General features: G+C 44.6%; 1 pseudogene; it reads right to left on the reverse strand.

The window, feature by feature from the left end:
• Positions 1-3,842: 3,842 nt before the first annotated feature.
• Positions 3,843-4,153, reverse strand: LOC110304145 (ATP synthase F(0) complex subunit g, mitochondrial pseudogene; annotated as a pseudogene).
• Positions 4,154-25,427: the final 21,274 nt, after the last annotated feature.

Raw genomic sequence — 25,427 nt, forward strand, 5'->3', positions numbered from 1 at the left:
AGTCAGATCTCATTACGGATGGTTGTGAGCCACCATGTGGTTGCTGGGATTTGAACTCTGGACCTTCGGAAGAACAGGCGGGTGCTCTTACCCACTGAGCCATCTCACCAGCCCGCTCTTGACCTTTTTTTTCCTTTTTAGTTTTGTGTGTGTGTGAGTGTGTGCATATGCATTCATACATGCAGGCCATGGTGAATGTGTGGAGATTGGAGGATAACTTTTGGGAGTTGTCCTTTCCTTCTGCTGTGAATGTCCTGAGAATCAAGCTCAAGTCATCAGGTTTTCCAGCAGGCCCTTTTATTGGCTGAGCCTCTTTTGAGGCTCTTCAAGCTTGTTTTTTGAGACAGGGTCCTTCATTAAACTCTCAGCACACCAATTCAGATACACTAGCCAGCCAGTGAGCTCCACAGATCCTCTGCCTCTAATCACTTTACAGATTATAGATGTGTGCTGCCACACACGGCTTTTTACATGGGCGTTAAGGACCCACACTCAGGTCCTCAGCTCAGACAGCAAACACTTTTCATCTCCCCAGCTACTGCTTTTATGACTTTAAGTCATAAAGACTTAGTGCAGCCTGTTACACAGCAATAGCTAGTTAATACATCCATACCTTGCCGTTACATGTCATCTTAATTCTCAACTTTTGTTTTACATAAATATGATCCTGTCTTAAGAATATTCATATTTTTAAGTCTTGGTATAAATGGCTTTCATCTCTTTTTTAACCCTCACAGGCTAGATTTGCGGTCACTATTGACAAAAACTTCTTGACCTTACTCTGATCAAATGCTTCTAAGTGCCCTAGGCCTGGACCTTCAGCCTGTGTTCTGGTTAGATCGGCCCCTCCCAAATTTAATAAGAATATGGTTAAGTGAGGTTAGAAAGAATTCCCAACTTGGAGGTCACCCTCTTCTGCTTTTAGCAAGAATCCAGGTAAGTGAGCTCAGCTAGAAGGTCTTCTGAATGCTTAGTCATCTCCTGGGACCTGCACCCTGTCTCTCTGCTCTAAACCTCCAGTCTTCCCTATTGTGTTTGGAACTGTGCCCAATCTCTCTTACCTATTGCAAAAGCCTGTGCAGTAGCAACTGGCAGAATAAATCCCTTTACTCCTCTTTCCTTCTCTCTTTTCCCTTTGCTCCTTATTCATTTCCTTCTCTCCCCCTCCCTTTTAATGAAAAGGATTAGGTTTACTTGTTTTATTTTGTGTGCATGATTTCTTTTTCTGCCGGGTGTGGTAGCGCACGCCTTTAATCCCAGCACTCGGAGGCAGAGGCAGGCGGATTGGATTTCTGAGTTCGAGGCCAGCCTGGTCTACAAAGTGAGTTCCAGGACAGCCAGGACTATACAGAGAAACCCTGTCTCGAAAAACAAAACAAACAACAACAACAAAAAAACAAAATGATTTCTTTTTCCTGTGTGCTTTATGTGCCTGCCTGGTGCCCACGGAGGTCAGAAGAGAGCATCAGATCCCCTGGAATTGGTGTTACAGATGGTTGTGAGCCACCATGTGGGTCACTGGAACCAGACCCAGAACCTCTGCCAAGAGTAACAAGTGCTTTTAACCACGGAGTCATCTCCCAGTCCCTCTTTTCTCTTCTTTGGCAGGGTCTTATGTAGCCTTGGCTGGCCTTGACTTGCCACGTAGCTAAGACTGACCTTGAACTCATTCATGATCCTCCTGCCTCCAGCTCTCAAGTGTCAGGATTGCAGGTGGGAAGCACCTATCTATGACTTAATTACTTTTTCTTCTGCACAGTCACGTTCTTCTTAACAACCCGTCTTTGCTAGACAATGGTTCCACTGAGTAGTAATCACTGGTTTATTCTGTTCACCTTCTATTCCTCCATGAGGTTTTGAAGGCAGGCCTGGATTTTTGTTGTAGGTAACTCTCATTGTCTGAGCCTACCAGAGTAGTTATAGTAAGAACACAATGTGCCTGTGTCAGTGGAAGGGTCCATGGGTGGACAAAATTATTCTTTCTCTGGGTTTCAGCTTTCCTGCATATAAAATGTGTGGGGTGGACAGGCTTCTGGGATGCAGATAAGTGTTGTTTTGTGTGCCAACTCTAACAATCCACTGGCCCTGAGTGTTTGCAGTTCTTTTCTGATGAAGACTGCCTGGTTGTGACTGGAGTTACAGGGAAGGAATGTCATGATTAATTAGCGATGTTTGCCATGATCAGGAAATGGGAGATGACAGCCGACCTGCCAGAAATGGACCAATCTAGGGAAAGATGATTGCTCTGCCTCCTGTGGCTATCAATCAATCTTGCTCAACCCAGCCATGTCTGCATTACACGTTGTGCCAATGAAGGGCAAAACCAAATGTGGAGCTGACTAGACGCCAGCGTTAATGGTGCTTGCTGTAGTAGAGACCAGGTGCTCACGAATCCATTTCCCCTCCCCTGTGGGCATGCTCGTGAGCTGGACTGTAGTTTTCCAGACCCAGACCATTGAATTTGTGCCAAAGACCAGTTCACTCCGACGTAGCAATGTAAGCAGAAGTGAAAGAATCCCCTCTGGCTAGGTGCAGCAGAGCCCTCTGTGCAAATCCTTCCTGTCCCATGATGGGTTCCACACAGAGGCTGCACAGGATGGATCCTGGCACCTGAGAAGCAATACCCACAGTGGATTTGACCAGCAATAAAGGAAAGGCCTTTTGTTTTTTTTTCTCTAAAGCCACTGAGATTTTTCTGCAAGGGTTATCCAAAAATATTTTCCTGACTTACTCTCTTCCTTTTATTCCTCTTCCTCATCATCTTCTTCCTTTTTATCCTCTTCCTCCTCCATGGAAGCATTGGTAATGCATGGTGTCTATGGATACCAATACAAATTACACACCTAAGGAGGTGGTGAAATGGCTCAGTCAGCATGGTGTTTATCTCTCAAACAGAAGGATCTTCGGATCCTTCTAGCTCCCGAGTTCATGTCAAAAAAGAAAGAAAAAAAAAAAGCTGATGTGTTGGTAAATAAGTCACTCTGGTGGTATTTGGGGAGACTGAGGCAGGTGTAACCCTGGGGCTTGCTGGTCAGAAATTTAGCCAACTAGATAAATCCTTAGACCAACGAGAGACACTCTTGCTTTAAAGAAAGTACTTTAAGATTTTATGTTTACTTCTAATCATCTATATTTTGTCAGTGTGGATTTGTGCTTCTGAAGCCAGAAGTGGGTAATGGAGTCTCCGAGAACTTGAGTTCCAGAGGATTGTGAGTCATCTCTTCCTATGTGGGTGCTGGCAACTGAGCTCTGGTCATATGCAAGAGCAGTCAGTACTGTGGACCTCTGAGCCACCTCGCCAACCCCTTATTTACTGGGAATCTTGTCTTTTACCTAAGCGGTAGATTCTCTTGTTTCTGCTGCTGGTCCAGGAGCCTATGCGTTTCCAGATGCTTTTCCTGTCTCATCTCCTATCTTACTAGAGGAGAGCTGAGATTATAGATGCGTGTTACCTCATTCAGTTGCTTGTGAGTGCTCCAGGGACCGACCTCCACTGGTTGTCTGGCTTGCGCGGTAGTTCCTTCAACCACTGAGCTATCTCCAAGGCCCCTGAGAGACTCATCTCAAAAGAGAAAAGATGACAGAAGTTGTCCTCTGGCCTTCCCATGCACCCAAGTGTGCATGTATGTGTGCAACACACCCACCCCAGCTACTACCCACGTGGAAAATTACATTTAGATACTTCCAGTGTTTTAGGTAACAGAGTCACGACTGTAGAATCCTGTGGTGTCCCCCCCCCCCCCGCCCCCCGACAGCTAGTGCTTTATTCAGACAGCAGTCTCATTATACATGGTCCAAGAACATTCAAATAAAAACTCAAATCGGAAATTAAAGATTGGTCTTCAAACCTCATAGCCAACAATGCCGTGTTTGTCTATGATCTCTCAGATATAAAACCACATCCACACCTCAGTGGCTACCAAACTGTCCAGCACAGCTTCCTTAACCGAAAGGTGTTTGAAGCTACCAGTTTTAGCACTTTGATTTTTTTTTTTCATGCTCTGAATAGCTATAGGGATTTCAGCAGGGCTTGGGGAGAACTAGCTCAACCTTGGCATAGCCAAAATGTGGCCAATCCAGGCTTCGGGTAAGTCACGGCAGTGGTCATCAGCATCAGGGTCTTCTCCATGAAGTTGCGAATGAACTTGGCCATGGCCAAGGAGGAAGGTATCTCCCTGAACCACCAGCTGAATGTGCTTGTGGTGTTTTTGCGTGCATTTATTATTGCTCACTTGTTGCCTGTGGGTTCTTCTCCCACTGAAAGTGACGCACCTCAGGGGAGAATAAAAACTCCGCATGCCTCATCCCTTTGTCACTGATTTCGGTTACTTGGCAGTCCCTGCAGAAGGAAAAGTTTCTGCTTTAAGTTGAAGAACGTGAGTGTTCTCACCTCAGACATACTGCCACCTACAATTTGATTGCCAAAGTTTTCCAGCTCATGACAGGTACAGGAAACGCTGATTTAAAATTTTCACACCTCTGTCAGCAGCAGCAGAGCAGGTCATGAATATGCATATCCAGGCGAACAGCTGCCATGGCTGCTTCAGGGAGGCAGGTCCCAGGCTGTGTGGTGACAGGTGGGAGAAGCTGACCGATCTGTGTCTGACCCATACCCCTGGCTGGTTTACCTTCTCGGTTCCTAGATGTTGAGCCCTCAGTTGTCCCCAGGGACCTACGGCTCTCAGAGGTGCTGGCTTTTCATGTAGTGACATGTGTCCTCCCTATGGTCCCATCAAAATGTTTCTATCCCAGGTGTCGCTCAAGAACAGTGCTTGCCTGGTATGAGTGAGGCCTTGGGTCCCATCCCCAGAACTTTATAATCTCAGCGGTTGGGATGTAAAGGCAAGAGAAGGAAAGTCCAGTCACTGGCAGGTTCTCTGTGAGTTTGGGGCTAGCCTGGTATACGTAGTTTAGGGACATATAGGACCCTGTCTCAGAAGAAACAGTTTCCCAGTGGAAGGCCCTGAGCTCTCCCTACCTTTTTTTTGTTTTGTTTTGTTTTTGAGACAGGGTTTCTCTGTATAGCCCTGGCTGTCCTGAAACTCACTTTGTAGACCAGGCTGGCCTCAAACTCAGAAATCCGCCTGTCTATGCCTCTCAAGTGCTGGGATTAAAGGCATGCACCACCACCGCCCGGCAGCTCTCCCTACTTTAGTGTGCTGATGTGTTTTGCTCACTGGCAGCTTTACTCAAGTTCCTAGAAAAGGACGGGATGGGGATTTTCTTTTCTGCCTTGTCATAAATGGCCACCTTTCAAACAGCCTGTGGAGGGACAGTGTTGCCTAAACTGGAGGGTTTGGACTGATGAGGACAAAAGAAAGGCTCTGCAGCAGAGCAGGGCAGCGAGGGCCTTGGATACTATCCTCCTGTGATCCGCAGTGCCCAGGGCTGGTCCACCATGGATGCTGTCATTGAGAAGAGAGCAGAGTAACCAAAACCAGTGAGGGTTCCCTTTGCAGTGGGAGGTGGGATGCTAACAGAACAGGCGGGAGAGCTAAAGGTCGGCGAGGGTGGGGTGGCTTTCTGATAAAGAAACAGGAAGAAAGTTGGCTGTGTTGGCACACGCCTGTGCTCCCAGCATTTGGGAGGTAGATGTATCAGGAGTATTAGAAGTTTAAGGTCATGCTTGACTACAAAGCAAGGTCAAGCCAGCAGAAATTATACAAGATCCCGATTTTAAAAAACAAAACAAAACAACCTTTTTTGTTTGTTTAAAAAAAATTAAAAAGCTCAGAGAGCAAAGTAAAGTCGAGAAGGAATGGAAAAAACGGAAAAGAGCCGGAGAACAGAGGGGTGTGTAGCAAAAAGCCATCTGGACAGGACATTGGCCATTGCTCTATTAATTCACCATAGCTGTGGTTAACTGCACAAGCTTGCTCAAGATTGGGCCTATCAACACTTCATCTCTAAAAGGAAAAGGGCGCATAAGAAACCAGCCTTCCCTGTGGGACACTGAGAGTTCGCGGTGGCCGGGAAAGGGCTGTCCCTTATTCAGGCTGAAGCCACTCGTGTAAGTTACCGTTGGCCTAGTGAATAACCTCCGCTGTGTTCATGTGAGCATCTTAGCTCAACCCGAAAGAAAAAGCATGAATGTAAGAAGGAGATTTGGGAGGGAGGATTTTAGCAGGAGAAGGAGGGGGACATAGGAAAGGATAATGGGGTGGCAATGAATGAAATTCATTATATGTACCAAACTGTCCAAGAGCAAAAATTAAGAAATAGGACCAGAGAGGTGGCCCAGCATTTTAAAGCACCAGCTGTTCTTGCAGAAGAGGACTCAGGTTCAGTTCCCAGCACCCACAAGGCAGCTGCCTATTGTAACTCCAATTCAAGAGGATTTACCCACCCTCTTGCGGCCTCTGTGGCATGGCACACTGATGGTGCACAGACAAAAACATCCATATGCCCAAAATAAGAAATTTAATAACAATCAAAAATGAAAGTGGGACAGGAGGCAGTAGGCCAAGATTATGGTTTTAGAAATAGAAAAAAGGGCCAGCAAGAGAGCGAGACATCACAGGGCTTTGTTGTTCTGCTGCTCATGTTTGTGAATGTCGTGGAGTGGAAGCAAAGGATAAGTCTGGCTCACACTGCTACCGGCTCTCCCCAAGCTTGCACTGACTTGGGCTCACCACACATTAGTGGTTCATTTATTGCCTACTTCAGCTCAAAACATATTATCTCACACAGATTCACGAGGAAACTACAGTCAAAAAATAATTTTCTAGAAGGTCACCAAGTTAGCACAGTGACAGAGATAAGAGCCTTGTTCTTAATGGCCACACCTGAATGTTGCACTCCAGGAAGCTTATCGGGCACCATGCACCCCATACAGAACCTGATCTGTCCTGTTGTTACTGAGTACAGAGCTGGGAGTTTGGAGGACACCCAGACTTTTCTGTGTCTCGAAAAAGAATCCCAGGTAGACACCCTGGGATACCAAGCTAGAAACAGACACAGAGATGGTGTATTAAGAAGACGAAAGCATTCCTGAGAATTGTAGTGAGCTAACAGGCCCCAAATCACTGGCCCAGGGGCACTCATGACCCTTCCCATAGGTCATTTACATAGAATCTGCTCTCCGTGCCACATTTGACATTACAAGCTTTTTTTTTTTTTTTTTTCTTTTGTCCCAAGCATGTAGCCCAGGTAGGGAAGAGTTTGCAGGCTTTTAGCCAGATGGCTCTTTTAGTTGTGAATTTCATTGTCCACCTCTCTAGTCTCCATCTCCCGAGACACCATTTTCTTCACGAAACATGAGAAGAACCCCAAAACGGTAGAGGTGCCAGTAGCAATCTGTGCTGTTGGGCTGTGATCCCACTAGCCACCAGCATCGCCTATTGGCCATATTCCCTTAGGCGAGGTCTTCACAAGTGTCCTCTGGCTAATCTGAGAGAGCAGGCTGCCATCTCTAATATGGTATAGTCTCATCAGTGTAAGAGAGTGGAAATGCCCCTGAGAGTAGCATCCAGGGTGATTGTATACCTGTCAGGCATGCAGAACCTTCCTACAGAAGACCTCTAGTCATCCAAGGGCCCCAGAGGCTGCTGATGGGCGGTCCTTTAGAGAGCCAAGGCAGTGGCACATAGAACCAGATAGCTGAGTAGAAAAATTTATCCTGACAATGAACTACTTTTGAGTCACCCCATGCCCTTGGCCACGTGGCTAGAACTTGTCCATCACAGATAGCATTGCACATCGGGAGAAGTCAGCATTGCACATCGGGAGAAGTCAGTATAGGCATGGGGAAAGAAGCTTAGCAATCAGAGCTTTCAAAATCCATTTAGTTCATGCTCCAAAGTCCTGGGCTGGAACTGACAGCCACTTCCTCCCTGGTTTCTGTAACGGTCAAATAATAGTGCTGAGCCATTAAGCCTTTTTGAGGCTAAGATTCCCGTTTCAGGTAGACTGTTAAGAGAAGCCTGCAAAAAGACTTGACTTCATTGTAGACCTTTTCTTTCCAGTCCTGTGAATAGTTAGCAGCACAATACCTACCCTTGGTACCTGGAGTCTAAGTATAGTGATCTGAAGCAGAGAAATATTTAAGAGGAGGGTCCTTTAGAGGTAGAGCAAAAAAATAATCCCCGTTCACGTTCTCTGTTCTAAGAACTAGTGATAAGGATAATGAACTCGTCTGGGTGGGTGCAGGCCAATTAGTCCAAAGTCTGTAAACCTCCCCAGTCTTATCAGGGCTTTACAGCAGGTGGAGAGTAGGCAGCCCATTCTGGTGACTTTGCATGTGAAACTAATTGCCCTAGAAATGTTGGAAATTTGATCTTCCATCAAATCTGCCAGCCCTTTAGATCCCTTGACAATCTTTGACTATTTGCATCTCAAGGTTAAAGCAGGCTGTTGCTTTCTGGATGCTAATCAGCTGTGAAAACTTTTGATCTTCTCTGGAAAACACACACAGACACAGACACAGACACACAGTCACAGACACACACACACACACACACACACATGCAGAAACACACCCTTTGCAATGGACCTCTTCACACACACACACACACACACACACACACACACACACACACACACACACACACACATGCAGAAACACACCCTTTGCAATGGACCTCTTCAGAGAGTTGGAAAGGGGAAGGTGGCTTTGCTGGAAGTGCACTGGTTTCGTTTAGCAGTTGTTTTCATTCCTTGTAGGGCTCAGTGAGAGCCTGGAATATCCAGTAATATTTGAGTTTCCTCTACCAAATGCAGTGAGGATTTTGTCATAGCCCTCCCTATGAAGGAGGCAGGGGTGTTTCCCCACGCAAAAAATACCCATTTCCTTAAAGAGGGCAATGGGACAGTTTAGTGCTGCATGGGCAAGCTCCCCCACCCCGCCCCTATGTTCCACCCCCACACTGCAAAAACAAATAACAAGTACAAAAGAATGCCCTCCCCCAAATTCTCCCTCCCCCGAAAAGCTCTAGTTTTTAGTAGCTTAGAGATTCACAGTAAACTTCACAAACACCTTTTCAAAGGAGATGGGAGTGGAGTGGTTAAGAGACCTATAGGTGTTTAAGGGGATGCTATCCTACTGTGGCATTTTAATGACACTGCATTTTTGTCAGTAGGGGTTGGGACAAGTGTCCTATTGCTACATTACACGCCTAACTGGATACTGGATACTTTGTAGTGAGTGACATTGTCTTTCTAGGAGACAGTGTCTTGCTATGCAGCCCAGGCTCTCTTCAAACCTTTCTGCTCCCTCACTGCTGTTCTTTCTCCCCAACTTCAGCTTTTACCCTTCCCCCTCTCCTTTTATTTATTTATTTATTTATTTACTTATTTATTTATTGAAGCGAGATGAGATCTAATGTAGCACAGGCTGGCCTCAGCTTGCTCTGTAGTCAAGGATGACCCACAGTTGCTGATCTTCCTTCCTCTACCTCCCAAATGTGAGGGGAATTTGGGTTCCTTTCAAGTTCTCAGTCTCACTCATACAAAGATTTAAAAACAGACTCAGAAGGGAGTTAGAGGACAGTTAGAGATCCGGAGAAAAGTGGCTGAGTAGTCAAGGGTAAATGTCAAGCAGCTGCTGAGAGGAAGGAGAGAGAGGGCAGCAGAGAAAGTCATACCTTTTTGAGTTAGGGTCCCAGACAGCTGGCGTGTTCAGTGTTGGAGGGAGGGCTGTATAAAACTGCATGGTAGATGGAGCAGGGGCCTTCAGAGAAGGAGTCTCAAAACACCGAGCTCGAGGGCAAGCAAGCTCACCCAGGCTTTTGGCCAGCATCGACAGAGATAAAAGAAGAAACACGCTTGGCGCAGGGCTGCGGATCCAAGTTTAGAGGCCATCTTATTCCGGGCTCTTGTGGTCCAGGGCACCAGAATGATTGGGCCGAGGACACATGGTTAGAGACAGAAATATAGTTTATTAAGGAAGGGAAACCACTGCCCAGAACAGAAGTGGGCTTGTGAGTGGAGAGAACAAGCCACAGCAGGGTGAGGTGCAGACCTATTACACGGCATTTCTATGCTTTTCTCCAGCAATGCTTTCTTCATGGGAGGAAGTCCAGGTTTGGAAGGGCTTCCGGTCTTCCAGCATAGTGGTCTGGAGCATGCTTTGTTTCTCCTGCGATCCCCAGGGTGGGGAAGGCTTCCTTCACTCTGTGAACATCTTCTTTGGATGTTCATTTTAATGTTTCAGACTCCAGGCTCTTCTCTCCAGCCACACAAGTGTTGAGAGTACAGGCATGTGTTATCACACCCACCTTCAATATAATGAGTTTCTTTTATGATCTAATTGGGGTATTGTGTGTTTGCACTGCTGAGGTTAGAACCCAGAACCTTACACATGTAAAACAAGTACCTTAGCACTGAACTATGTCCTTGCCCCTCTCCCTGCCCTACTTTCCTGAATGCTGGGGTTAGATACATCAGTACTAACCTCTCACTTAAATCAGGCTTCCTTGATGGTGGCATTATTAATATTTGGGGCCAGATTACTGTGGGCTGACTCTGCCCTGTGTGTCCCTGGACTTTATTTACTAGATACCAGTTAGTATTTTCAATAGTGAAATATCTGCCCAGATATTGTCACATGTCCCTTAGGGGTAAGGTTGCCAATTTAGCAAATACAAATAGAGGAAGTCTAGTTAAAATAGAATTTAACTAAGGAAACAGCAAACAATTTTTATAAGTATAAATTCAGCTGGATGGACTCTACAGACTCAGGCAGTCTACTGGGATGAGTGTGTGCAAAATCCCCCCCCCTCCAACACCATGTTTCTTAATGGTTCTTCTAGATAAAAATTTGCATGCACCAGTGATCTCTCGTATTATTAACCACTTCATGCTTGTGATTTTGCCCCTCTCTTGTCTATTCAAGTCCTCGTGGACTTTCCAATTCAAGTACATCCCTCAGTCAGTCCTCATGGTACTTACCAATGAGCATTATTGGCCTTGGGCACAAGAGGAAGTAGAACTACTTAAAGTATAAGAAGATAAAGTGAGACTTAGTCACAAACCAAAACCAGGCAAGGCAACTCAGGATGATGTCTATGCAAGCACTGTCCTTCCACAAATGATGAAGGACCAAGCCAGCTAGGCATCGGAGACACTCTGTGCTCCTCCAAGATCTCCACAAAAAGTCAGGCCCAGAACTTAACACGAGGTCCTCATCTTATCAGTTGGTTAGCAGATATTTCTGGGCAGTGGCTATGGTAGACAGGGGCTGGCACAGTAATAAGGAAAAAAACCTCCGTCCTGTGATTGTCAGAAGCACATTGTACCTCCATAAAGAGATGCTTGCTGATAACAGGTGACAAATACCCAGGGGCTGTCCAGGAACAAACAGAACCAAGTGACCATGGGCAGAGTGGGAGGCTGAAAGGCTTTGTAATCAGATAGGGAGTTGGAAGGAAGGATAGAGTTTGAGCTGGTTGTGGCCGGTGAGTGCTGGTGAAGATTAATAATTGGCTGTTCAAAGCAGCGTGGTGGTGTGATGACCCTTTCCATCCACAGTCCTTCCATATTTGTTTTCTGTCTGTTGAGAGAAGTGGAGTATGCTTAGGGGAAAGTTCAAGAAGGAAGCTTGCAGTGGGGCCAGTGGTGATGCCCACCTTTAATCCTAGCACGTAGGAGACAGAGGCAGGTCCATCTCTGAGTTCAAAGCCAGCCTGAGCTACAGAGCATGGTCCAGGACAGCCAGGGCTACCCAGAGAAGCCCTGTCTTAGAAAACCAGAAACAAACAAATAATAATAACAAAGGGAATATTCCCAGCAATCTATTACACTCCACTCTGCAAACAGTTTAATTGGACTGAAACAGGGATTTAGGCTGCTTTTGCTAAAAAGTGCTGACTCTTTATTTGGTCCCGTAGGTGTCTAATGGGTAACTAAAATCTAGGCTGTTCTGTCTTTATTTTGCATCTGTGTTCTTGGCTGACTTGAACTTTGGGTTAGAATCCTTCTTGACACTTCACTAGGGTGTGTTTGATGTAAAAGTGGCAATGCCTCTCCCCGCAAGTCCACCCGAAGGCTGACTCAGTAAATTACCAACCTTTAGTGTTTAAGCCTTCTTCCAGATTACCTGAATGGTACCTAGAAGTTGCCAGTCTTAAATGACCTTAATCTGAAGAATAAATGACCTTAATCTGAAGGCCTAACTGACTCCATCTTGCCGGTCTGACTTCTTGCTGGTCTTGCTGGTCTGACTTGTCCCTTCTCTGAGTCATTCTTCCCTGTAGTTCTCTTGGATTCCAGGAAAAACAGGTCTCATCAGTACACATCTTGTGACGGGGAGGAAACTGTCCCCAGGCAGTAGCCGCATGCTGAGATAAGGATGAACCAGCCCACAGTTTGAAAGACTGCTTGTCTGTGTGTGCTTACCTGACCTCTGTACAGAAGCTGCTCCTCTGTTCAGAAGCCTGACTTCTTATCAGCTCGCAGAAGACTGCAGCAAGGAACTCTCTGTTCCTCCCAAGTATGACTGCCCTGAACACAATCTTTGCTTGCTTCACTGGGGCGGGTTATTATTTGGTCAGCTGAGTGGTGGTGACTAACCGAGCCTGATCTACTGTTGAACCCACAGAGTCAGGCCTCTGGCCTAGGATCCAATAGCAAGACAAACACCTTAAAGATGACATGTCAGGGCCTAGTGTGTTGATGAGTGCTCCAAGTCTTAGCACTGTGGAGGTTGATGCATGAGTAGCCTGAATCCCAGGCTAGCCTGGGATACATAGACTGATCCTATCTCAATTTTTTAATTTTAAATTTTTTTACTTATTTTATTTTTATAGGAAATCTTTTTACAAAATATTATTTATTTTTATTTCTATGAGTACACTGTAGCTGTCTTCAGACACATACCAGAAGAGTGTGCATCGGGTCCTATTACAGATGGTTGTGAGCCACTATGTGGTTGCTGGGAATTGAACTCAGGACCTCTAGAAGAACAGTCAGTGATCTTAACTGCTGAGCCATGTTTCCAGCCCCTATTTCAATATGTTTTCTTCAGTATGAACGTCTGTGTGCTGGTGCTGGGCCTGCTACATGTGCTGACCTTTACCCTCCATAGCCTCTGCAAACTTTTTTTTTTTTAAATTTCCTATGTTACTTTCCCCTAGACAGTTTCTTGCATTCATTGTTTTGTTTGGGTGTGCTTTATGGATTATTGTTGTTCCTATTGCTTACTCAATGGTGCCCTCCTTTTATATTTGCCTTTTAAAGAAGTATTTTTGAGACAAGGTGTCACATATTCCCCAGGCTGGCTTCCAACTCATTATACAGTCAAGGATGACTTGAATCTCCGGTTCTTCTGTCCTTCCTTCCTTCCTTCCTTCCTTCCTTCCTTCCTTCCTTCCTTCCTTCCTTCCTTCCTTCCTTCCTTCCTTCCTCATCCTTCCTTCCACATCTTTCCTTTCCTTTCCTTTCCTTTCCTTTCCTTTCCTTTCCTTTCCTTTCCTTTCCTTTCCTTTCCTTTCCTTTCCTTTCCTTTCCTTTCCTTTCCTTTCCTTTCCTTTCCTTTCCTCTTTCCTTTCCTTTCCTTTCCTCTTTTCTTTTCTTTTCTTTTCTTTTCTTTTCTTTTCTTTTTCTTTTCTTTTTTTTTTTTTTTTTTGGTTTTTCGAGACAGGGTTTCTCTGTGTAGCCCTGGCTGTCCTGGAACTCACTTTGTAGACCAGGCTGGCCTCGAACTCGGAAATCCGCCTGCCTCTGCCTCCCGAGTGCTGGGATTAAAGGCGTGCGCCACCACGCCCGGCTTCTTTTCTTTTCTTTTCTTTTCTTTTCTTTTCTTTTCTTTTCTTTTCTTTTCTTTTCTTTTCTTTTCTTCCTCCTGCCTCCTGAGTGCTGTGATTGCAGGCATAAGGCACATATAAGGAACCCTTATGTTCATAGATTGACATTACCTCTAAGGCCTTACATTGTAATAATATACATTAATTTTTTTATTACAAAACGGGATGATATCATAAAAAGCAATTAAAATCACACAAACATTATAAACCAAGTTAAAGGGAAAGCTGTAGCCATGTGAAAACGCTTGTTAATGTTTACCTAGATGTTACCCAGGAGATGAACTTGTAAAGTCAAAGAGAATAGAAGGTTTCATATAAACAGAACCACGCAGCCCCAGGTGGCTTCTTTTCCTCATTGTAGTTATTTCCAGACTCATTCGTGTAGTATTCACGGGCAGTGGTTTCTTCTCATTACTGAGTGGTTGTCCATTAGATGGGTTTCCAGTTTGTCTACCTGTTGATGGCAAATGGGAATATTTCCAGTGCTGAGAGAGACCAAGGAGAGTGACTGTAAACACTGTATACAAGTGTTTGTGTGAATGTAAGCTTTCACCGTTGGGGTATTAAGAGAGGGATGGCTAAATTGTATGACAGATGTGTCTTTGACTTTTTACAAAGTTTGCCAGCCATTACCATTTGCATGTCCTCAGACGTGATACGCGTGTTTCAGGCGCTAAACATGCTCACTGGCACTTGGCATTGCCACCCTGGCTGTTCTGAGGGCCTGGTCAGAATGGTCTGAGTACTCTTGTCTTGTGACTCTGAAGAACATTTTTGTGTGCTTATTTGCTGTCATCTTTTTAAAAATGAAATGTCTTCATTTTTAAAAACTATTATATTTTGTGTGTGGTATATGAGTGTGTGTGAGTACAATTGTGACTTTTTATTTAACCATTTAATCTATGTATCTATGTATCTATATCTATGTGTATGTATGTATGTATGTATGTATGTATGTATGTATGTATCTATCTATCTATCTATCTATCTATCTATCTATCTATCTATCTCCCTATCTATTTGAGATAAGGCTTCCCGCTAAGCTCGGAGCTGGCAATAACTTCAGGTGTCCCCCCATCTTTGCCTCCCCAGCACTAGGATCAGCCTGTATTATTATGCCTTATCTATTTCATGGATGCTGGGATGGGTCCTCATGTTACTGACTGAGCCAGCTTTCCATGCCCATTTGGCATATTTTAAAATTAGGTTTAGTTTTATTTCTTTTTTCTTTTATTTGAGACAGTGTTTCTCTGGGGAGTCAGGACTGTCCTGGAACTAGCTCTGTAGACCAGGCTGGGCTCGAAGTCACAGAGATCCACTTGTTTCTGCTTCCTGTGTGCTGGGATTAAAGGCATGTGCCACCACTGCTTGGCTAGTTTTCTTATAGAGAATAAGTTTCCTATTTCTCTGTTTATTTATTTGTTTGCTTATTTATTTATTTATTTATTTATTTATTTATTTATTTATTTACAGACAGGGCTCCTTGTCTCCAGTGCTGGGATCACAGTTCTACCTCACTGGGTTTAATTTTGAGTTTTTGTTCTGTTTTGTTTTGGTTTTTGGTTTTTCGAGACAGGGTTTCTCTGTATAGCCCTGGCCGTCCTGGAACTCACTTTGTAGACCAGGCTGGCCTCGAACTCAGAAATCCACCTGCCTCTGCTTCCCGAGTGCTGGGATCAAAGGCGTGCGCCACCACGCCCAGCTTGTTTTGTTTTTTGAGACAAGGATTCTCTGTATAGCCCTGGCTGTCCTGGAATTCACTTTGTAGACCAGGTTGGCCTCAAACTCAGAAATCTGCCTGCCTCTGCCTCCCAGGTGCCTGGATTAAAGGTGTGCGCCACCATGACCATCGAGTTTTTGTTCTTTTGTTTTTGTTTTAAATATGGTATAAACCTAGGATGAAGTTTTTTCTCTACCATTTGTGGGAAAGATAATCCTCCCCCCATCTGCCTCAGAAGCTTCATTTTAAGAGACTGAGTGTGTATGTGAATTTGGCTCTGGCACCTCCTACTTTGTTCCTTTATTGATAATGGCGGCCTTCACCCATAGTAATCTCTTGTTGATAATAGCTTTATAATAAATATTGGATAAAGGCAATGTGAATCCCCTTAAATTGTCTTTTAAAAAAATACCCCCCCCCCCTTTTTTGGTAGTTCTAGGGATTGGACCCAGGACCTTGTGCCTGCCTGGCAAGTGCTTTACTCTGAGCCACATTCCCAACCTTGGTTCTGTTTTTGTTTGCTTGTTTGTTTGTTAGTTTTCTTTTTAAAGCAATGTTATGCATCCAATTCTATATACAGTGCAACACTAACATGTCAATTCCTATAAAGAATTCTGGATCTTCCAAGGGCTTATGCTGATCCCATTGAGGAATCTGAGAGAGAACTTTTGTTTTGAGACGGGATCTTAACTATGTAGACGAGATTGGCCTTGAACTTCTAGCAATCCTCCTGACTCAGCCTTCTAAGTGCTAGGAGTGCAGTCATACACCCCTACTCCTGGTGAACACTCACATCTTTCTACTGGAAGTTCACTTCATTTTGATTTGATCTTTATACAATAGAATAGTGCACACTTATTTCTGTATAAATGTATCATGCTGACAAGGGATACATTCTGGTATCCCTCGGCAGCCAATCACCTCAGACCACCTCCAACTTCAGCAACACAGCATCAAAGCAGCAGCTCCTTAGCTCCATCCAGACAGAATTGGTTTTGTTCTAAATTAAGTCATAGTTTTTCATAGCACACACAGACACACACACACATACAGACATAGACACACAGATACACACAGACACACACACACAACAATGGAGATGTTACTGTCTCTGGTTGGTAGATAGTATTTAAGAATTGACAGGCACCTGGGGGTAGCAGAGATGTTTTACATAAACCTGTCATACTTTCAGGTTATCAGTCTCCATTTTCTACCTAGATAGGGTCACTTAGTTATTTGCAGTTACTTCTAGTGGGCTAGTGGCTCTTGAATTCCTGATGATCCCTTCTTGCTCTCTCCAACACCTGTATTGCTGTAAGAGCACTGAGATTATCTATGTAGCCATGCTCTGATTTGTGTGACTTTTGGGGATTTGAACCTGGGTCCTCATGCTTGTATGTCAAGTGCCTAACTCACTGAGCTGTTTCCCCAGCTCCCTGCCACTTAAAAAAATTAATGGCACTGCTCAGTAAATTAAGTTTTCCTTTCCTGACACAAAGGAAACCCTATTGCCATGACCAGACACTTGATTTAACTGGCAAGCATCCTCATGCTGACTTGAGATAGCGTGCTCTGGTGGAAAGAGATACAGGTTGGGAAAAGGTCAGCATCAGCCACGTGGGTTTATAAGACTTCCTTTTGTGAGACATGTCTCATGTGTAAGAAGGCATATGAAGCCTTCCAGGTGGAAATCAACAGAGATACTACATCTGGACCTGAAGAACACTTCCATTTGGGGGAGTGAAGGAAAATGGTGGCAAGCCAATAGAGGAGGCTGAAAAGAATTGATGAGAAAAACAGCCCTAGTATATTGAACTCCTTCTGAGGTTCTGCCCGACCATGTGTACACTCTGCCATCAACCTGACGCATAATTGGTGCTCAACAAGCTTTTATTGAAAAACGAAATGAAGGCTGTGATAGTTAATACTGATGATAAATTTACAGCATCTACACTCACTTAGGAGCAAGCCTCAAGGCACACTTGTGAAGGATCATCTAGATATGGGTAATCTTTGGGCATGCTTTTGAGGAATTACCTACATTGGGTTAATTGACATAGGAAGAGACACCTCCACTGTGGGTGGCGCTATTCCATAGGCTGAAGTTCTGGACTGAATAAGGAGAAAATGGGATCAACAGTAGCACTTAACCACTCTATGCTTTCTGAGAGTAGATGCTATATGACCAGTCACCTCCTTATGCCCCCTCCCAGCACCGGCCCCACTCCTAGCCATGATGGACTATATCCCCTGGAACTGTGAGCCATAATAAACTCTTCACTTACATCAGGGGGTTGGTTAGAGCAATGAGCACAAGTCCTGTCTGCATTTTTCTTTTCTTTCTTTCGAAGATAATGATAAACGGTCTCCAATATTGACCTGGACTTTGAACGAATGAAAGAGGGTTTCTCTGAGAAAAGGGTTTTGAATTTCAGGCTAATGGAATTACTAGTGACCTCACAGGATGAAAATGAGGCCATGACTGCTCCTAGGAATAGCTGAGGAGAGGGGTTTTATTGTAGAGATGAGGGAAAGAACAGCCAGAGGCGTCTGGAAGAGTCTAAACTGAACACGGCTAGCAGAATGGACCAGGCCATGAGAGGGAGAGCAAGAGGAAGGAAAGACGAGAGAGGGCAAAAAGGCCAAGAGCAAGCCATCCAGGAACCAAGAGAACCTGTAGCCAAAATGACTGAGGTTATACGGGGATCAGAAGCTGGGGGAAGGGAAGCGAAGCCCAGCCCCTGGGCTCCAGAGGTTTAGAGTAGGGGGCGGGGCTGAGAAGTGCTGGGCGGAGCCACAGGTACTGAGTTAGACTTGTCCAGGATTTCTTTAGAATCTGACATTTTAGCCTTTTGTTGATAAGGTTTTTAATTCAGTACCTCACACAGGACTGTGGGAACGGATAAAATGCACAGTGTAAAACTCAATCTAGGGGTTGGATTCGACAACACAACCCTAAGCTTTGTTAAGGACTTGGCTTAGTCCCCAATACAGAATAAAACACTCATTCATGAAACTGATATTTATGAGTGTTTAGTGCAAGGAGGCGGGGAGGGGGCGGGGGGGGGGGAGAAGGGAGGCTGCCCAGGGGAGGGCTTAATGGCTGTGGGCAGAAAAGTAAATGAGACAGACAGGGTTTGTGCATTTATAGAGCTGATATTCAGGGTGGGGACAGGTAAATAAAGACACCCGAGTGATAGATGCTACGCAGAAATAAAGGGGTGGTGATTTGAAAGCGAAGTCATGGCTACAATCAGTGTGCGCTGAGCTACAAGAAGAGCAGATACCGTGCTGGCCATTGCTGTGTTGTTTATTGTTTTTAACCTTAATTTTTACAACTTTTTTTTTATCGTTGCGCGCGCGCGCGCGCGTGTGTGTGTGTGTGGTGAGGAGGGTGCACTTGTGGCAGTCAAAGGAAGACTGTGAGGAAGTCAGTTCTCTCCTTCAACCTTTAGGAGGATTTTGGGGATTAAACTCTGGAGACCAAACTTGCACAGCAAGCGCCTCTAATCCACTGCGCCCTCTCCCCAGCCCTTCTTTTTAACTTTAGATTCTTTCTGCTTCACCCGCCCCATGCACCCTCTCATCCCTTTCCTGCTCAAAAACCCTCCCAGGACTCTCTGAGTGACTTTGCAAATTATCCCCGCGCAGACAGCAGAAAAGCATGGTTCCCAATTCAAAACTGTGGCGAGCTTGCTCCATGTGGGGAGCTGGAGAAAAGGCGTCCTTGCCGGAGGCAAAGGCATTTACACCTTCGAGGGTGTTACATGATGAGAGAAAGCAGGCGCAGTAGAGGGGGGTGCAGAGAAGGCTAACTGGAACTTAATCTATTAGAAGACAAAAGGCCTTTGAAAGGTGAATTAACAATATTTATCTCGGCATCAGGTGAGTAGCTGGCAAGAGCTTGTGGATAATGAGGCCAAGGTTGAAACGAATTATCATATGGACCAGAGCGCTTCTCCGGGAGAAACCACTCATTAACTGTCTGTGAGGCTTAGGCAAACATAGAGATGCCTGAGCCTTGGTTCCTTAGTCTAAGACTGGCATCCCATTTGCGTGCCTCACAGGACTGTTATGAGGAGCAAATGGGAGGGGAAAAATAACGTGCTTTATAAAATCATGCTCTATAAAGATGATCTAGCGTTGCCTGATGACAGTATTTTAATGGTCAACATATTCCTCTTTCCTTGTGCATCATCAGCTGGCTCTGTCTTGTTGGTAGAGGTTCAACCACACTGACTCAGTATTTTGATCTCCATTGAGGAAGATGTATTTTGTATTATGAATACAGCCTGTACTGTGTGTGTGTGTGTGTGTGTGTGTGTGTATACAACGTTCAGAAGTCAGTTCTCTTCTCCTATCGTGTGGGTCCTAGGGATGGAATTCACATTGTCTAGCTTGGCAGGAGTAGGTACCTTTATCCACTGAGCTACTTCAGGAGTCCTAAGCCTTTTCATCTAAGGATTTTCTTACGCCGTTGTGTGGTCTTAACCCCTGCCTACTAGGGTGGATTTTCCATCTTCTCCACATGAATAGGTCCCAGGATGAGACACCTTTGAACTTTATCTCTTTGCCTGATTGTTAGAAAAGTAGAAGTGGGGTAGCTTACTATCCACACAGGATGACGGCTGTGTGACACATAGACCCACTCTAATTTTCGTCTTATCACGGGCACTGGGTATTGACCATTTCTTACTTACAGGAGCTGACTAATGTGTTAGCCAGTGTCTGCCATGGCTGCTAAGTATTCAAAACAGGGCTGGTCTGCATTCAGGGGTTCTGTGCACACAGCAGACACACCAGATTGAAGATCTATATAAGAAGAACATATAAGAGAAGAATATAATAATTTTGTGATGTTGTTTAGCAGTTGAAATGTTTCAGGTAAATTAAAATGTTACTAAAATGAAATTTGCCTGCTTTTTAGCTTTTTGGGAGAAGGTACTAGGAAACACAGATTTATATTTGTAACTCATGTTGATTTTTGCACTACACATTTTCAAATACTTCTTAAGATAGTTATATAGGCAGTAGAATATAGTAGCATTCTACAGGAATGGAGAAAGGGGTCTATGAATTTTGGCTGTCACATCTTAAAGTGTGTGTTGGGGGGAACCAGCAAAAACATTACAAAAAGCCCAAAACCACCACCACCACCACCACCACTACCACCAAAAACCCAAACAGCACCAAGACAACAACATGAACAACCAACCTTAGGACCTCCCAGTTTATCTAGCTTGTTGGTTTATAAACATGCCTGTTTTAGGAACCACAAGAATCATACAGTATGATTATTTTTACAGACTTCCAGGTTCTACATTTTGGATTTGCTGGTTTCACAGGTCTGGGTGATACCTTGTGCTATTTATTCATTTATATCTATTTACTTAGCTTTGAGACAAGGACTCATTAAGTAGTTCTTGGTTGGTCTGGAACTCAGTACATGGACCAGGCTGGTTTGACCTCACAGTTCTGTTTAGGATTAAAGTGCTTAGGATCAAAGGCCTGTATTACCACCCATGGCCCTGGACATTGTGTTCTTAAAAATATCTTTTGAAATAGATATTCCCTTTTTTAAAAGATGTAGTTGTTTTATGCATATGTATATCATGTGTGTACATTGCTCTAGGAGGCCAGAAAGAGGTTGTTGGGTCCCCTAGAACCAGAGTTATATATATGGTAGGTTCCAGCTACCCCATAGGTGCTGGAACCCTAGCTTGTATTCTCTGCAAGAGGAGCAACGACCCATAACTGCTTCGCTGAGCTATCTCTCTAGGCTCTGGACTATAAATTTTTAATAGACAGCCCGGTAGTATAGAACACTAATCTAGTATGTGGATGAATAAATAAGTAGATAAATAAATCAATAATTAAAACACACACAATCTGGGTTTAGTGGCTGGGTATAGGCAAGGTGATCAAGAGTTTAAAAGTCACCAATTGGTTACATAAGTTCGAGGCCAGCCTGGGTTGTATGAATGAGACCCTGACTCAAAAAAAAAAAAAAAAAAAAAAAAAGAAAGAAAGAAAGAAACAAAACAAACAAACAAAAAAAGAAAGTCAGACAAATGAACAAAACCAAACAGCCCAGTGGTTTCTGGTGTACAGCCAGGTTTGAGAACCCCTGCTAGATATATATATATATTTTAAAAAACATTTCCTGGCAGGGACTTTCCTGGGGAGACAAGTTGTTACTGGCAAAAGGCCACAGCACATGCTGGTCTGGGATTATATTTCATGTTACAGATCTCCAGTGGTTTTTTGTTCTGCTTGGCCTCAGAGACCTGAGGAACTTCTCAGAACTCAGGATGGAAAGGAGCCAGGCATGCTGGGAGAGTTTGGGTTTGGCTCAGCAGCCCCCTCTGCTGTCAGAATTCCAAGGTTCAGTTCAGCAGGGCCAGCAGGGGATCTGGGAGGGGAGTGAAAACAGTCACCTACGGATGCTATGGATGCCAACGGTAACCATAGCAACAAAACCTGTTGGTACCTTGAGGGTCACAGGAAGAGAGATTGCTGACCAAGTCTTAGAGCCAAGGAAGCTGTGGAGGTTGTTTGTCCCCTGCAAGCTCCTCTAGAGAATTTGGATAAGTTAATTCTTCCTGAACGTCAGTTTCCTCATCTGAGCAGGGGAATAATGACCTGTTTGCTCTGTCATCCTTCCACACTGGAGACTATGGCAGTCTTAGCAGAATACAGAGAGTGCTTTTGTCTGGCAAATGCTGCCAGCCATTGATTGAACCAAGTGTTGAGGAAGCTTTCTCTTAATTGAGGTGGATCAGCCAATTAACAAAACAAAAGAGAGGTGTACTCAGCCACTTCCAAAAGAACAGAATGGGCCATGTTTATAAGGGTAGTTGAGGTTGGTTTTGTGCCTGGATGAATTAAAGTCAGGAGACCGTGTTCTTACGATACATGCACTTTCTCATGTATTCAGCTATTTTTTTTAAGCTAATTTTTACAAGGAAAGGTTTCATGTTCCATAGACTGGCCTCAAACTCATCTTGTAGCTCAAGATGGCCTTCTGATTCTTCTGCTTCTACTTCCTGAGTGCTGGGCTTACAGGTGTGTGCCGAGAACCCAGTTTGTAAAGTGCTGTTGATAGAACTCAGGCTATCATGCCTGTTAGGTAGGCAAAGTCTCCACCACCCAATGGAGCCTCCTCGACTGAGCACCTCTTGCATGGCTGAAACGGTGTGAGAAGGCGTGCTAAGGCAAATTAGATGCTCTTGTTTTGCCTTTGGCTGTTGATGTATATTGCAGGTTTCGGTTGCCAGAGATGCCTTCAGTTAGGTGTTATGGTGTCTAAGACCTCAACTAGGGGACAGAATATTAACTGCTATAAGTTGGGAGTTGTTTATGTGTCAGGCACTTCTTGTGTACTATCTTGTTCAGTAATCAGAGCAGAGGAGGAAGTAGACCTGAGGTAACAGAGCAGGAAGTGGTGGTGGTGTGTACATGCCTCTAGCCCACATGGAAAATTACTTGTTTTTGTGAAAGGCTATAAAGTTCTAGGGAAAATACATTTGCTTGGGTGTGTTCACTAGCACTACCTATAATAATGCAAGTAACTCCAAATAGACAAAATGTGTAAGACCATAGCATAGCAGCACACTTTAAAGAAACTACTGTCTGAGTGGGTTTGTACATATGAATGCAGTGCCTGCAGAGGCCGGAAGAGAGTGGCAAATTCCCTTGGTATGTGCTATGGGTGCTGGGAATCAAACTCCGGTCCTCTGCATAAGCAGCATGCATCCTTAACTGTGAAGCCATCTCTAATTAGGCATGGAAGGTGGCACAGGGAGGGGAACAATTGCCCAGCGAGCTTGAGGACCTGAGTTTAAGTCCTACACAAAGCTGGGTGTGGTGGTACATGTATGTCTGTAATCCTGATATTCCTAGGGATAGAAACAGAAGAATTCCTGAATGCTTGTTGCTCATCTAGCCTGGTCTAAGCCACTGCAAACAAAAAAGAGACCCTTCATTCCTTGGAAGGCAAGGACCCAGGAGTGAGGTTGTTCTCTGGCTTCCACATGTATCGTGGCTTGTGCACATCCCATTACAAAAACCTGCAAGTGCGTGAGCACACACACACACACAAACACACACACACACACACACACACACACACACACACAGAGGATAAAACAGAGACTATTACATCTGGCTTTAAGCAATGACAACGACAACAACAACAACAACAACACAATAGAAATGTGGGGTCTCGGGGACCAAACTCACGACAAGCACTTGACCAACTGTGTTCCCTTCTACCACCCATCTGGAATTTGATTATGACAATTTCTAAACATAGAAAGAACTTGAAAGTAGGTTACTGCCTGATGGCATTGAGCAGAGCAAGGAGCGTTGGCTGTGGGCTCTGAAGAAATGTTACTGTGAGACCAGATGTGAGGGCTAAAGGGTGAGGTCAGTGACAGCATGGAAGGAAAGTAAGACTGCAGCTACAATCTTGGCAACTATGGTAAGAGTCAGTTCGCTGTTGAAGTAAATTCGCAAGCTGGTTATGCTGACATGAGAACAGAGAGGACGTGGTTTAGCTAAGGACTAAGAGACCCTGGCAAAATCTATGGCTAGCAGTACTTCAAGGTTAGTGAGTGATGGGGCTGGCCATGTCTAATGACCAGAACACAATCAAAGTCACTAGCTCTCAAAACGAGTCAGAGAGGGAGTGAGGACATCAAGGCATGGCCATTCTCCCAATGACAGGAGCAGCATGTGTGCAGCACATGAGCCTGTCCCTGGTGGGGGTTGGGGCACAGGTCTTGAGCTTGTTGGCTCTCCATCCTCTCAATATTCAAGGTGCTCAGAGAATTAACCAGTCTCAGTAGAAATCACCCTAGTCTCTATTCATTCTCTACTGTAAGTCCTATAAAAATCCTTACACGAAGAAGCCCAGTACAACCCATTTGTGTCGCCCCCCTCCCTCATACTCCCCTCCCCATACCCTCCCCCATGTACCACAGGGGATTTACTTTTCTCACCATCCTTCCTTGGTTCCCTCTGGAGCTTTGCTTGGTTTCTGTCACCCTCAAAACCTTTGTTAAATCTCTACAATAAAAGCTCTTTTTCAGGGCCTAGAGAGACATGTAAGCAGTCAAAAGACCTTGCTGCTCTTGTGAAAGACCTGGGTTCAATTCCCAGCACCCACATGGCCGCTCACAACCGTCTTAATTCCAGTTCCAGGGGATCTCAGTCCCTCTCCTGGTTTCTGGCAGCACCAGATCCACAAAGCTATGTACAGACAAAGCACCTATACATGCAAAAGGCATGAAAAAAATATAAAACAATAACCTCCAATCCTTTAAAAATGCATCATATTTGTCTCTGTGAATTTTGCTCTTCGAGATTCAGAGATTAAAAGCCCAAACCAAACTGTCACCTCAGTAACATGTGTGTGGCCATGAGTGTCTCACATGCTAACTCCATCCAGTTATGCATACCTGAGACAAAGGTCAGTTGTCACCTTCACATTCAGAGATACCCACTTCTCCCATTTCAGCAAGGTCCAGGCTTCAGAGAGACCACAGAGAATAGTAAGGAGGATTGAAGTAAGGAGTCAGATTAGGGGTTAGGTTCATATCCAGATAAAGCTCTCTTCTTGCTCATTCATTTTGGGTAAGGGCTCGCATCTCTGCTCACAAGCTTCTCTCCCTGCTGAATGAAGACACTCTTAACTTTGTGTGTTTTAAACTGGATGAAGATACAGCCACCATTGTTTATGTAGGTGCCTGGGCAGCCTTTTGTCTTGGAGTTGGTAGCAGTTTCCATCTGGGATAGCCAGGTTTTAAATTTTCCCATTAGACCACAGAACAAACTCACTTAGCGATTTCATCCTAGCCGAACTCAATGAAGAGACTTGAACGAAGAGACATCTATGTCACACATCTGCTGGGACCACTTGGCTGGTAGATTTTCAGAGGTTGTAACCAACAAAAGGACAGAAATAA

Source organism: Mus caroli, unplaced genomic scaffold (genome assembly GCF_978045245.1).
Source record: "Mus caroli unplaced genomic scaffold, Mus_caroli_1 scaffold_13, whole genome shotgun sequence".
Classification (NCBI taxonomy): domain Eukaryota; kingdom Metazoa; phylum Chordata; class Mammalia; order Rodentia; family Muridae; genus Mus; species Mus caroli.